The following is a 13,789-nucleotide window of genomic DNA, read 5'->3' as shown; positions in this document are numbered from 1 at the left end:
GAAGCCAAATGAACTTGTGCAGCAGAGTTCAAATAAGCCAAACGCAAGCAATTATCTGTTTTATTAAAAGAAAGCTGCTGTCTCCATCATAGTTGAGCATTTGTCTTTTTAGTTTTGACTTTCTAACATGAAGAGTGGTGCGGTCATGTCATTGAGTTTGTTTATTGAATTTACAGCTTGGTTACTGTGTGTATAGTACACAAACGCATTACTCATGATTTTATAGTATAGGAAGTAGACAGGTGAAGTCATGTGGTGAGAAAATATTCTCACATTTTCCAGATTTAATCATTTTCAGTGCAGCAAAAACATGACTCAGACAGTAAAGTAACATTCCTGAGTGTGTTTTCACTTTTCCCCTGTTACCAGAAACAGGAAAAGTGTTTTTTAAAGGAATCATGTGAATCATATCATGTCTGCTAGCTATATTTTAAGCAGCATCTGATGAGTAAAGGAAAGGCATGATGAATCCAAAAATGTCACCCAAAAACAACACAAAAATAAAATATCATCAATAGCTAAGTATTGTCACATGTCAGGTTTCTACAGTAAACATTGCATCCAAATAATAACTATTTCTGTCAAATAGTTGAATTATGTCTCATAACAGAATACAGAGAAGCTGTTTTGTGAGGCAGTTTAGTAATTGCAAGTGTAGTGAAAGTTGTATTGGTCCATTGGTTGAGAAACGTTATCATAAAGTTAGTTCAATAGATTTTTCATGTTTTGGTATGTTGGATTTAATTAAAAGGACCTAAGTGTGCCGCATACATTATAATGACTCTCAACAGGTATAAACAGATGCTATGAACCACAACAGAACGAACCCTGTGAGCTTTGTGAAATGCAAATGCGTGACCCGACGGGGAACCTAACTTTCGTTTACAAGGCAAACAAAAGCAGGCATGTTTTCTTAAACTCTGCAAAGAATGCCTTTTTCTCTCTGTCTTCTCCCATCCCGTGTGTGTGGCAGCGTTTTGTGCTGATAAGACCCAGCGAGGAGGTGGAACAGATGTGGCCCTGACATCCATGTGGGCCCTGTACCCCTGCTCTGCCTCCCACAGCTCGATGCTCCACGCAGGACACTCGCCACTCTTGGCCTCCTTCACGGCGATTGACTGATCTCCTCCTCGGGATCCTCCGGCAGTGACACAGTACAGAAACCCGCTTTGATGCTGCTTTCCAACGTGATACATGTGTGAAAGATACCAGGCGCTTATTGGACGGGACCTCGGGGTTCATTCGAGGTGTTTCCTTTTTGTTTCAACACTCTCCCGCTTCCATGACTCTCGGTCTCAAACACACACCCCTTTGAAAAACAAACACGAATGAAATGCATCAAACTGATGTAAGCCAGTGAGGAAATGTACCGTGGATGAAATAATCATTTCCAGATACGTGAGATGATTGTTCTGTTGAGTCAAACAATTGGCAGCACTGTGACATTCTGACAGGCGTCACTCCACCTGTTTTAATTTATTTAGCAAACTGGTAGTTCTGTTTATCCTGAGGGTGTCAAACTTGTGTCAGTTTTGTTTGACTTTGATGGATTAATACACATGGAGAAGCAGCTGCAGATAATTTTTTAGTGGTCCAACCATATTGGTTTAAGAGTAAAGGCATTAATATCTGTTTTCTATAATTCCTATGTTTAGGATTTTCACTAAAGTCAAAAAGAGTGTATAATTTGAAATAATAAATGTATATTGATTAGTATATTTAATACTTATCTGCTTTTGTAGACCCTAAAGGTTATTAGAAAATTGCACAAAAGCCCATAATGCATTTGGTGCTCGAAGTTACAGCCAAAAAATCCAATAAAACATCTCTTAAATATTTTATAACCTTACTAGATAGATTTCATTTTTAACTGAAGCAAAAAAACTTTCATGTCTTAATTATGCAAATATTAAGTTATCAGCGGCCTTGTGATTGACATATTAAGTGAAATACCAGTAAGTTAACAGTGTGAGTGTTTTTCTTTCTTTCTTTCTTTTTTTTAACCATCTTTGTGTTTTCAGATGTGCTGCAGGAGGTTCCTTGGAGCTGACATCCCTGACGCTGAATGTGAAAGCAGAGGAATCCCTCCTGGCATGCATGTGATCCTGCAGCTTTGTGGTTCAACTGTAAAACTAATGAATGCCTGATAGAATCTAAACAAGTTACACCCCTGCCAAACGGTGAGCGAGCAAACTTTGCAGCAACATGCCACAATCTCTGTTACAACTGTTTGATATTTGACTGGATTTTTCCTTCATGAGTCACCTGAGGGTTTTTTTTTCTTTTTCAGAACTTCAGTTTAACCCTCAATTTGACTAACTTTTGTTATGTCTTAAAAAGATCATGATATATATGCACACTGGAGAATATTAAATTAGCCAGAATGTACCTAAGTTATTTAATTAAAAGTGGAAATTGAGGTTATTAGGAACCGAACCAGACAGCTGCTGTAGTCATTTCCTTCCAGTCAAACCTATTTGGACAGAAAGGGCTGTAGTCACACAAGTTTTAACATGATGACATGGTAGCTCAGACGTTCTCATTATCAGTTTACATATCAGTTTTATATTATTTGTTTGTGTATAAATGCATAAACCTTTTAGACGTCTCTATTTCTGGATCAGATCTGACCTTCTGAAACATGTGTGATCTGACTTCCCAAACTTTATCCGCTGCCTCAGATTTATGAACCAGGATCTTCACAGATTCTGAGGCATAAATCTAAAATTCCCTCCTGCAACGGATCCACAGCAGCACAGTCTGAGTGGATATGAAGTTTCACAGGTGACAAACTTTTAAAGCTGTAGATTATCTTTTATGTACTGTAGAACTCCTAGATTCTTTTTATGGCCTTTTACGCTGGAAATATAACCAATTTTAAACCTTTTTTTTTAAATTTTTTTTTTTAGCAAACTGCATGTGGGTGAGCATTGCTCCGAACTTACAGAACTACCAATAGACTTAATTAACTCAACAGATACATTCTAAACTGATGTCACAGATTCAACTGATTTTCTAAAGCCATTTTTAATATGGCAGAATATGTATTTAGATCATATAGTAATGTAAAAATAGCGATACCTCAAAGTTAAAATGACTCCATTTGATGTTAAGATCATGCATTAATAATCTAAATTCAGTTGAAGCACATACATAGTATCATAAATCCAAAAGTGGGAAGTAGAATGAGCCCTTCTAGGATTATATTGTTGGATTATTATTATATTATTATTAGTAAGGCATCACTGTTTAAGTAGCAATTTCTGTTGTAGGTGGTTTAACTAAAACCGATTAAAATTTTTGTGCTCAAAACTTTGGTCTTTAAAGTTGCAAATAACTATATAACTACAGCTTTCAAATAAATACAGCAGAAATAGTAGTACTCATAAGTGCAGTATTCATGTCCGAATTGCAGTAGTACAGATTTAAATTGAAATTTTCAAGTACCTTAAAGTTGTTTTTGTGAATAATACTTGATCACATTTGCTTTCTTTCACCACTGCTGCTTGTCAGCTTACAATATGTGAGTTTGAAATTTGATGAAATTCATTCCAGAATCTGGAATTTGGAGAAAGTGGCAAATAGCTACAGCTTTCAAATAAACGTAGCAGACTAGAAAGTGCAATATTTGTCTCTAAATTGAGGTAGAATGAAGTACCTCAAAATAGTTTTTAAGAATAGTGCTTAAGCACATGTGCTTACTTTCACCACTGCCTCTTGTCAGTTTACGATTTATGAGTCTGAGATGCGATGAAATTCATTTGGTTCTTGCAGGAATCCTTGGCATGTTTAGATCAAACTTTTGTCCTCGAAAAAATTGAGGAAACCATGCCGTGCAATTCTGCTTGGAGCCTTTGTGACCACCTAAGCGCCTCTTGTTTTTTCTGCGTGTTTGAATGCCTCGTCTGTTGGGTGGCTTCCGTGGGATCTCGGCCGGCTTGTCACTCAGATTGTTTGTCCTGGGGACGAGATCTGTGTGAGTCCTGTTTCTCTTCCTCTCCGCTCGGCCCGAGTGCTGATGGAGACCCGCATCCCAGGTGGCCCACACATCAAAACAAGAGGGATCACGGCTCTTGGTTTTCAGACAAACATCACTCACTTTCTTTGTTGTCTGAGGGACAGGGGGCACGGCGGTTTATCTCCAGAGGATCTCCCCCACTATCGCCTTCCACCGGCCCACTGCCCCATCCCACAGGAGCCGCTAAAAGCAAATGTCAGTCAAGGAGAAGGTGTTGCATTCCTTCAAAAGGTCAATTGGTGGTGGCCACTGAAGGATCTGTTGCATGCTTGTGTCAAAATATGGAAACTATTTAAGAATCATCGTTTATTATCATCCTGCAGGATCATATCAACCAAACCACACCAGCTTATTTTTCATCTGTTCGGTCCATAGGATGACACTCTGGCACGTTGCAGTGCATGTTTTGAAGATAACGGCCCTGCCCTTCCCACATACCTACCGCACACAGCCAGTCCAGTCCGCTGTGAGTTATTATTCACGATGCGCCGCATATGAAACCTATTGCTGTCTGCATGATGGGGGCCCAGTAGCAGCTCCCAGTGTAGCAGCTCCTGACCCATCTGTGCAGGTGATTCCTGCTCTGGCTCTTCCCCTGCAGGCCTATAAGAAGCACCGTGTCTCGGGGACTTTTATGAGCATGACCTTAACACGCCCGTCTCAAGTGGTCTAGACTCAGAGCTCCGTTTACTAGAGTCCTCGTCCCACTGATGGCTATCAGACTTTTCGCTTTTTACTAGTGACTCTCTCTTGTCATAACTCTTTGAAGACGGGCCGGCATGACGCTTTGACCATCCGTTTTGTGGACTCTGTAGAATTTACTGTCACGGCTCTGAAAAACAAGGCATAACAAAGGGGAGAGCTCTGACATGCGCTGCCTCTCTCTGCAGGAGATCACATGGACATGTGCAGTGTACAGCTGTGGTTTGGCTGAGGAGGTGGTGAGGCTTTCATGTAGCGCAGATGCCAGCTTTAAATTACTAGCAACATCAAGTACAAGCATCAGGAAGGAGAGATCTGGCTGAGAAATTGTTGAGGGGAGTGTTTTCTGTGAGACAGGTGAATATAAATTATAACTTTGCCCTAAATGATATTAAACAGCACAGTGACATGTACTTCATTCACTGTGTTTAATTGTAGTTTTGAGCCTCTGCCTCTAGTAACTCCTATTAATGAGCCGACACAGTGAGCCACAAGTGATTAATCAGCCACTAATATGTAGTAAATATTTAATAGTTGCCTATAAATTTATCCTTTTATATATTCTGGTTTGTTTGGCGTGTTGCGTGGCAGCGAGCCAAGCACTGTAGGTGGATTAGCTCATTGAATCCAAACAGTTTACGGGGAAAGCAGCTCCGGTGACGACACTATGTGGGCAGCTTGCAGCTCTCAAAATACAAACCTTCCATGTGAAAGCGAAAAAGGAGAAAAAAGTGAGTCTTTCACAGGGACAATCTAGTAAACAGTCACTGCTAGGAGAGGGAACACCTGTGTTTTACCAAACTTTTGGCACGCAGCAGTTCGATCACTGCCGGAGCCATATTTGGTCGAGTGCAAATTTAATGTTGCCCTTAACATGATGACGAAACGCAGCCTGACTCACGCAGGAAACTGCAAAGTCAGTCACAAATAAGATCTGAGTAAATAGGAGAAGGTGCTGAGATGATTCAGCTCTGCTGGAGTAGCAGGCTGCAGACACAAACACGGGTTACATAGAGGGAATAAGCTTAAAACTGCAGCCAGAAATAGTGTTTAAGGTACTGAGGATTAGGGTTAAATGTCAGGTAGGTCAAGTCAGAGACCAGTTTAGATTGGCTTAGAGACATTAGGTGGAAGGAGATCACTGGACAATTGGTCAACTCGCAGCTCGCTCAAGTATTTCTATAGTTTTACTGTAGCCAGTGTTGCGTTTACCATCTAATGCAGTCAGACCTCACTCCAGACTCTCTTTGTTGTTGAAATAATTACCAGATAAACGGAAATGTAGCTTATCTGTACAAGGTTGTTGAAATTTAGAGACAATTCATGACTCTGAAGCAGTTTCTTTTGATTTATTGTATAAAAAAAATCAACATCACAGCCCCAGTCTGCAGATTTATTAAACTAGTTGTTTATTTCAGCACCTTGAAAACTGATGAAGTACAGGACAAAATAAACCTCAAGCTGAAAACCAAATGTGTGGTAATAAACCGTCCTCACACGCTATCAGTGTTTTCATGTTTTTGATCAGTTTGAGACTTGTGAAATCTCTCTAGTCCAGTGTTTTGGGGTCACATGGCAGCACTTCCTCTCTGTTGTTGTGAAAATTGAGCCTAAACATCCTCTAATGGGATTATCCAATAGGAGAAACCCAGAAGAAGAAAATATACCTGCCAGATGGTGACAGACCAACCAACAACTGTGTCAGAAGTTTATGACGACCAAATATAATTATATATAAATATACATATACAAATATACAAATATAATTCGCTTGTTTTCAGGTGCTTCAAATTTTTTTTCCCCTCTTAAAAACACTGTGATGATCAGATCCTACCAAAAAAAAAGTGAATTAATTTTGTTGAGCTTTCTTATCGATGTACAAGCAAAAACCTTAAACGCTAAATTTGTTAAACAGGTGGAGTCCACAGTTTGGTTAGCATATTTAAATAGCTAGCATGTGCCAGATTGAGGGCCAGTTCATGCTTTCCGAGTCCGTGTGTGCAGAACGATGAGAGCAGACAGTGGATGCTGTGCATGTGGCTCTATTCACACTTCAACAGGTACACGTCTGTTTGCTCCACAGATGGTCACACTGTGCCTCATATCAGACACAGAATAGGACACAAGGCTCTCGTGGTTGTTTCTGGAAGGCAGTCATTTTGCACTTTGTGCAGGATGCAACAGCGAGTTACAGACTGAGCAGTAGCACATGTCAATGTGAGTATTCCTGAGGTGTGGTGAGCACAGTGGATGAACTTAGCACAGGACTTCTGGAGAATTTAGAACACCCCATTGATGGAAAGCATGTACAAAATCAAAGCGCCGTTAAAGTACAGCTGCAGCTACTTCATTTACAGCTCTTTATTGATGAATTAAAAAGGGGTAGATGCAGAGAACCATTTGTTTTGCAGTCAGAGGGCTTGCAGTGCACGATCACCGTCACAAATTTTGGGCTGCAGAGATGTTCCACATGGTCCTTCGCAGATTTGGGCGGATGAAAGTTACATCATGTGTCGCCTTGTCTACACTTTCACACACAGACACAGAAAACATGAATTGGACTTTATCTTCCAAGCTCTTCTGTCTTTCCCTCCCATCTTCCCTGCCCACCCATTTCCCCCTGTCCTTTACACAAACTCAGATGTGCACATAAACATGCTGGAATAATGTTCTTGTTTGTTCCCTAATTACAGATCCAAGACTGTGTATGAACTCCAGACTTTATTCTTAGTGCACACAGAGAAGACAGCTAGCAGACTGCAGAAATTTTTACAGCCCCCCCCCCAATAATCTGTATTAAATTCTTCATTTGATTCTACCTAAACCACCTGTCAATTTTTTCACACTGAAATACTTGAACCAAGAGTCCATGTGTTTCTAATGGCTGCATCATTCCTTCAAATAATATTTATATGTAATTCAGCTGAACAGTGGGACTGAGGGGAGTATAAAGAAAACTCAAAACTCATGATGAGCACATGAACTATTACACACTGTTAACAAATAAGTCAAGATTAGCTCCCCGGTGGTCATATTTAATGCACCATTAGTAATAATCTAATAATAAGAGGTATTGTTTTAAGTATTGCACATCTGTGACAGGAGATATTTTAAGAACATTTTGCTAATAAAAGTCTTACTCAACTCATATTTTACATTTGGGACTTGTATATTTTTACAGTGTTGTACTTCCATTTTTGCTTTTTTTTTTTTTTAAAGGGTTTAAATATTTGCTCCCCACTGATAAGTGAAAATGCAAATAAGCTGAATGCAGTGCAGTGTAGAGCATGTAGTATTTCAATCACTACAATCAAAGTGTATTTGCTGTAACTGCAGGTCATTTATATACATTTTTATATATTTGAGAAATGTTTTAAACTGTCACTCATAACCTCTTGGCATGTTAACACCCAGAAATGAAGAACATTTTGGATCCAAACTGCAAAATCTGTCATAAATTTGCAACACAGCAAAGCTGCACAAAGAATCTTTTCTGACTGTTTTCACCTGGACAAAACTAAAAACAAAATGATGTGCTAGAAATTAACGGCGTGACATTCCTGCTTTCTCCTCAGTCTGTCTCTCCTGTTGCTGCCCCACGGACAGCCCCCCCCCAACCCCACAGCCCCCTGAATTAGCCTGGTTCACATACACAAGATTAAGTAGCAAAAGTGACATCCAAGACCAATCGGGCCACCCAAGAGAACCGCAACCAGCGGAAAGGCTGTCAGAGCCCCCTTTTGCAACATTAATCTTCAAGCCTCTCCTGCACTGCCAACTCACATCTCCTTCAAACAGGACAGGGAGGTAGAAAACTGAACTTTTCCCTCCCTGAAGGTTTTCTCCTCTCCATCAATTAACTCTTTGGGGGACAATTCATCGTCACCCGCCATGTGCCAGACAACTTCAAACACCGGCAAAATGAATTGCTTTTCCAGACATTTTTAAAAACTCGTCTCTAATTTGGCAACAAGGAGATTAGAGTGGACGTTAGCTCAATTTGTAATCCACCTAAATGCCTTCACAAAGACACGCGGGGTTAAAATTACACCAGAAATTATGCTTAAGAGTGATTTATGTCTGAGGAAACTACATTTAACTTGTCTGCTGAGGACTGTGGAGACATTTCTCTGGCCTGTTTCGCCCATTAATGAGATGTTAACGTTCAGAGATGGAATTTATCTTGAACGTCAGCGGGGCGGGTAAAACAGACATAGGGGGATCAGCGCGCTAACTGAGCTACTTTAACCACCTCGGCTACCTTTTGTCTTCTTTTCTAACCAATAGCATCTTTGATCTCTTTCAGGAGGATAGCTCAATGGTGTGTGTGTGTGTGTGTGTGTGTGTGTGTGTGTGTGTGTGTGTGTGTGTGTGTGTGTGTGTGTGTGTGTGTGTGTGTGTGTGTGTGTGTGTGTGTGTGTGTGTGTGTGTGTGTGTGTGTGTGTGTGTGTGTGGTGTGGGGGTTTTCCTGACCTTCTGTGGGGGTGGTGTCGCCTCAAACCTGATAGTGGTGTGAATAGGAAAACAGAAAAGATGAATACAGCAATTGATAAATAGCGGAACATGAGTGTGTTATGGTGTGGATGCCTTTAGTCCCAGGAGAGGGCCTTCCTAACCCCAACCTTTCTTCTGGCCGAGACCTGAGAAGCAAAGGGGGATGTCGCACCATCTAACAGTGTTCCTTTGAAGAGAGCAACGCTGGAATCAAGCAGCATGCCTCGAATACTTTCTCCTAGGTTTCCGTAAGTCTCTTTGCACATGGCGGGAAACCTTATCAGTTGGGATATGTCTACTTTAAAGGAGAAGTCTGGTGATGTTTAAACATTTAGTGTTGACAAATTTAACTGAAACAGCAAAACCATCAATGAAGTGATCTGAGCAACAGGTACATGAATCATATTCTTCTGTTGTCCAAAAGCACATCAGTAAGCTGCAACGTTGCACTGGTTGAGATCTTCTTTCATGTAGTTTATTTTGATTCAGTCCCACATATAACAGCCTTGTCTCATAAACATATCTCCCTATACAACCTTTTGAGGGAAACTCTGCTGCATTTAGTTTGCAGCGTATTATGAAAGCATTCAAATGAACTCATCTTTGCCATTTATTTTATTGCTTTACTGTCGCTCCTTTTCAGCCAACCAGTCACCCCAGTAACCCAAAAAATGGAGGAGAAGCTTCAAACGCATTGTCAAAAACGTTAAGATGTGATATTTTCCACAACCGAGCCAAGTAGTTTTGGTGCTTCAACCTAACCAGCAACGGAAAAATGTCTCCACACCAGACACGAATCTCTCGATCAAAGTACCGTTGCAGCCTTAAGCCTCCTCCTCCTCCAGACTCAGACATTGTGATTCTGTCAAACTAGAAGTGTCGCTAGGATGTTATAGTTTAAACTTTTGGAGCAAAAATGTTTGTTTTGTTTTTTTTTAAACAGAAATGAGAATCCAGCTTAGTTATGTCGGAATGTAATTTTTCTTTAGGCATTTTTGCTCTAAACCACCAACTGTGTATGAATCCACAGCTGGAAATAGTCCCTGATATTTACTCTTGTTTGAGCAATGTTTGCTAGAAACTACAGTGCCCGGTGGAATTCTGAAATTATTTCGCCTTTTTCAAGGTTTACCTCTTCAATAGAAACCATCAGGCTCAGGGATGAGTAACATGATGTCACCACTGTGAAACTGACAAATTTATTGCAGATTTTGGTCTTTTCCATGGATTTGTTGACCATTGGAAAAACACAGAATAAGGCGTGTCCATTTGGAAAAAATCAAAGCGATACTTTAATTAGATTACAGGAAGTAATTTTTCAAAATGTTGCTTTCATGTAGATGTTTTGGTTTTATTTGCCCAGAGTTTGAGATCTGTCTCTGATAGTCTGTTTTCAGCGGATATTTTAATGTGATCTGGATCTGTGTGTGTTATCTGAACAACGCTAGTCTTTGCATTTACATCTCATATTCAACTGTGTGCTCGTTATCAACCCTCTGGCTACTATTTGATCCAATATTAATATGTAAATTACTGCTGGCCGATTTGCCAACAAACCATGTGAGTCTCAGGGAAGGAAAGTTGAGCTGTCTTTTGATTCCACTGCCTAATGTTCCTGCTGCTACCTGCAGCTTTAGTCGAGCTTGTTTGAGTTGGACAGGAGAGCTGGAGCTTAGTGACCTTTCAACTTTGGAGATTGATTCTCTTTTTTTTTTCGGTTCTCGCTGTACGAATTGCTTTTGCACCTGGCTGAGATCCGATCACAATGTGAGCCTGAGCACCTCCGAATGTGGTCTGGCTGATAAGTTATCCAGATACAGACTGCATGTTCAACACCAGGAGTAAATGGGGTTTAAGAGCTTTACTGTCACTCCAGCACAGTCGAGGTTAGAGGAATTTTATTTGTGGGGTATGAAACAAACAAAAAACTCCAAAAATATGAGTTTTATTTTGAATTTTAAACATAATCCACAAAGCTTACTGAGAACTGTTTTCAAGTGAAGTAGAGATATATTTATATTTAAAAACTGTTCATGTTACTGCTGATTTTTTATCATTCTAAAGAGCATTATTTAAATCCTGTGAGCACCATTCACATGTCTTGTATTGCAATGAAAGTAGAAGTCAAAGAAACGCAAAAACTGTAGCCAATAAATCCGTTGATTGACGCCATGATGCCACATAGTGCTTGGAAAGACGTATATTGCAGCATCAGTACAAAAAAATACAGTGTAAAAGTGATGTGAATGTATGAGTTAAGCAAAAGTTTTAGACGCTAAAAGTAAAGTGAGGAAGCTTTCAAAATTTACGTCATGAAAATCTTTCTCTTTCTGTTGTTGTTTTCTTTCTTAATCAACATTTGGTGTGGCCACACAGCAGCAGTTCCTCGTGTTACACTTGCGCACAGTTTTCTCCAGGTTCTTGGCAGGTCGGTTGCTTCCAGCATCTTGGAGAACTCGAGATCGGGACTCTGTTGAGGTCATACCATCTGCTGCAGGACTCATTGTTCTTCTAGTCGCTGAAGATAGCTCCACATGACTCAGGCTGTATGCTTGGGATTGTTGTCATGCTGCAGAATGAATCCGGGAACCTCCGTGTTATTACTGCATGATGGATACCAACCTAAATATCTAAAGTGCCTGAAGCCATATGCACAGTAATGCCTATACTGACACAGTAATGTTTCTGGAAAATCTATTAAGGAGCCTTTTATGGATAAAATAACCAGACGGGAATGTGTGTCTCTGGCCAATGTAAATGAAGTAAATACCTGTAAGGTCAAAAACATCATCAGTTTGATACAAAAATCGTATAAAAACACAAAAAGCTATATATCAGTCCCGCTTTTTGCTGTGTATTGTGGCCCCTTAAAGGCCCCACACAAAAATACTGTTATCTCGTGGGCAGAAATCATATTTTTTTGTTTTTTAGGTGTCATTTAGGTGAACTTTCAGTACGTAGCAGGATAATTAGTACATTAGTATGTGGGATAATAAATGATGCAAGCATAATAAACAGCACACTTTAGGTAAACAGGTTCTTTTCAGTGTTACTCGCTACGAGCTTTTGTTTGGATAACTGGGAGTCATCATCAATCTGTGATCTGTGCCCTTCAAAACAAGCTCCGGTCCACATAGTGTGCTGAAACACACACACACACACACACAGACACACACACACACACACACACACACACACACACACACACACACACACACACACACACACACACTGAGACACACACACACACACACACACACACACACACTGAGACACACACACACACACACACACACACACACACACACACACACACACACACACACACACACACACACACACACACACACACACACACACACACACACACACACACCACAGTGGAGCTGGTGGCTGGCTGCAGACCGGCCAGGTTGCGTGCCTCATCGCCTGGGTTGCAGGGTTCATGGTGCAGAGCGACCGTAGACAGCAGCGATCATTAGGTCATCGTGGGCCAGAGGGCGGCTTGCGTGAGCGAAGGTGTGTTTGTTATTTAGAGAAGCTCCATTAACAAATCACGTCTTGGCAAACGTTCAAATGAAAACTTTCACACCAGGTCTTCTGTCCAGCTGCCGAGCTGAAACGGGACGCTGAGCTCAATAAGGGCCTGCACGCTTTCCAAAAGAGTGGAGGAGTTTTTTGTTTGTTTCTAATGACAGGAGGCTCTGTATAGCAGTAAATAAAAACAATTCAAGGTGGAAAACACAATTTGTAGACATAAAACTCCCTGTGGTTACTTTAAGGTTCATCGTGTTCTTTCAACAGAAAAAAAATTAGCAAATATATTTTGCGTCTGGGAGTCACATTTCCCCGTCAGTGCTGTAAAATTTGAATGCATGATTGAATGAAGTGTCACACAGATTGTGGTTTGTTTCAGCATCACCCACTGCAGAGTTTTTTTATTGTATCTTCCAGCTGGTGAGGGCCAATTATTACTTAACCTATAAAACAATAAAACATTATGACACTGTTAGTGACTGAAAACACTATAAAACACTGTAATAATGAGCAGGTGCTTCACTGTAGCTGTTGCACAGATCAGTCTTGGCAAATCCAAGAGCCTCCAAATCCGCTCGGCACATATGCAACACGTGTGCTATGTGTACATATAGCAAAACTGTTGTGTGTCGATTACATGTACGTTAACTTTGATCCTGTTTATTTATGTTGATTAGCTAGCACGCTGCTTTTTTTTCTAGCATCTAACAAAACACGGCCCAATACCGTTAAAAAAAAAAAAAAAAAAGCAACCTCAGTGCAGTGAAGGTAAATAGGCTTTAATTTGTGGTGGTAGTCGTATTTTTTATTTTTTCCCCCAGAATTACTGTTGACATTATAGGGCTTTACACCCAGAGTGAAAGTTGCAGAGCAGAGCCATAATTTTAACTGAACACAGCAGCTGTGGGAAGCACTAGATTGACTTTTTCTACCAGTCTATTGCTGCAAAAATTCAGCTTTTACTAAGGTACTGCCATGGAGCCATAGACGAATTTTGTTCATCTCATTTCCCATAGTTAGGGAAACGTGTTATTTGAT

This window comes from Amphiprion ocellaris, chromosome 6 (assembly GCF_022539595.1).
Source record: "Amphiprion ocellaris isolate individual 3 ecotype Okinawa chromosome 6, ASM2253959v1, whole genome shotgun sequence".
Classification (NCBI taxonomy): domain Eukaryota; kingdom Metazoa; phylum Chordata; class Actinopteri; family Pomacentridae; genus Amphiprion; species Amphiprion ocellaris.
The sequence above is the reverse complement of the archived record's forward strand: the minus strand, read 5'-3'. Positions refer to the sequence as shown.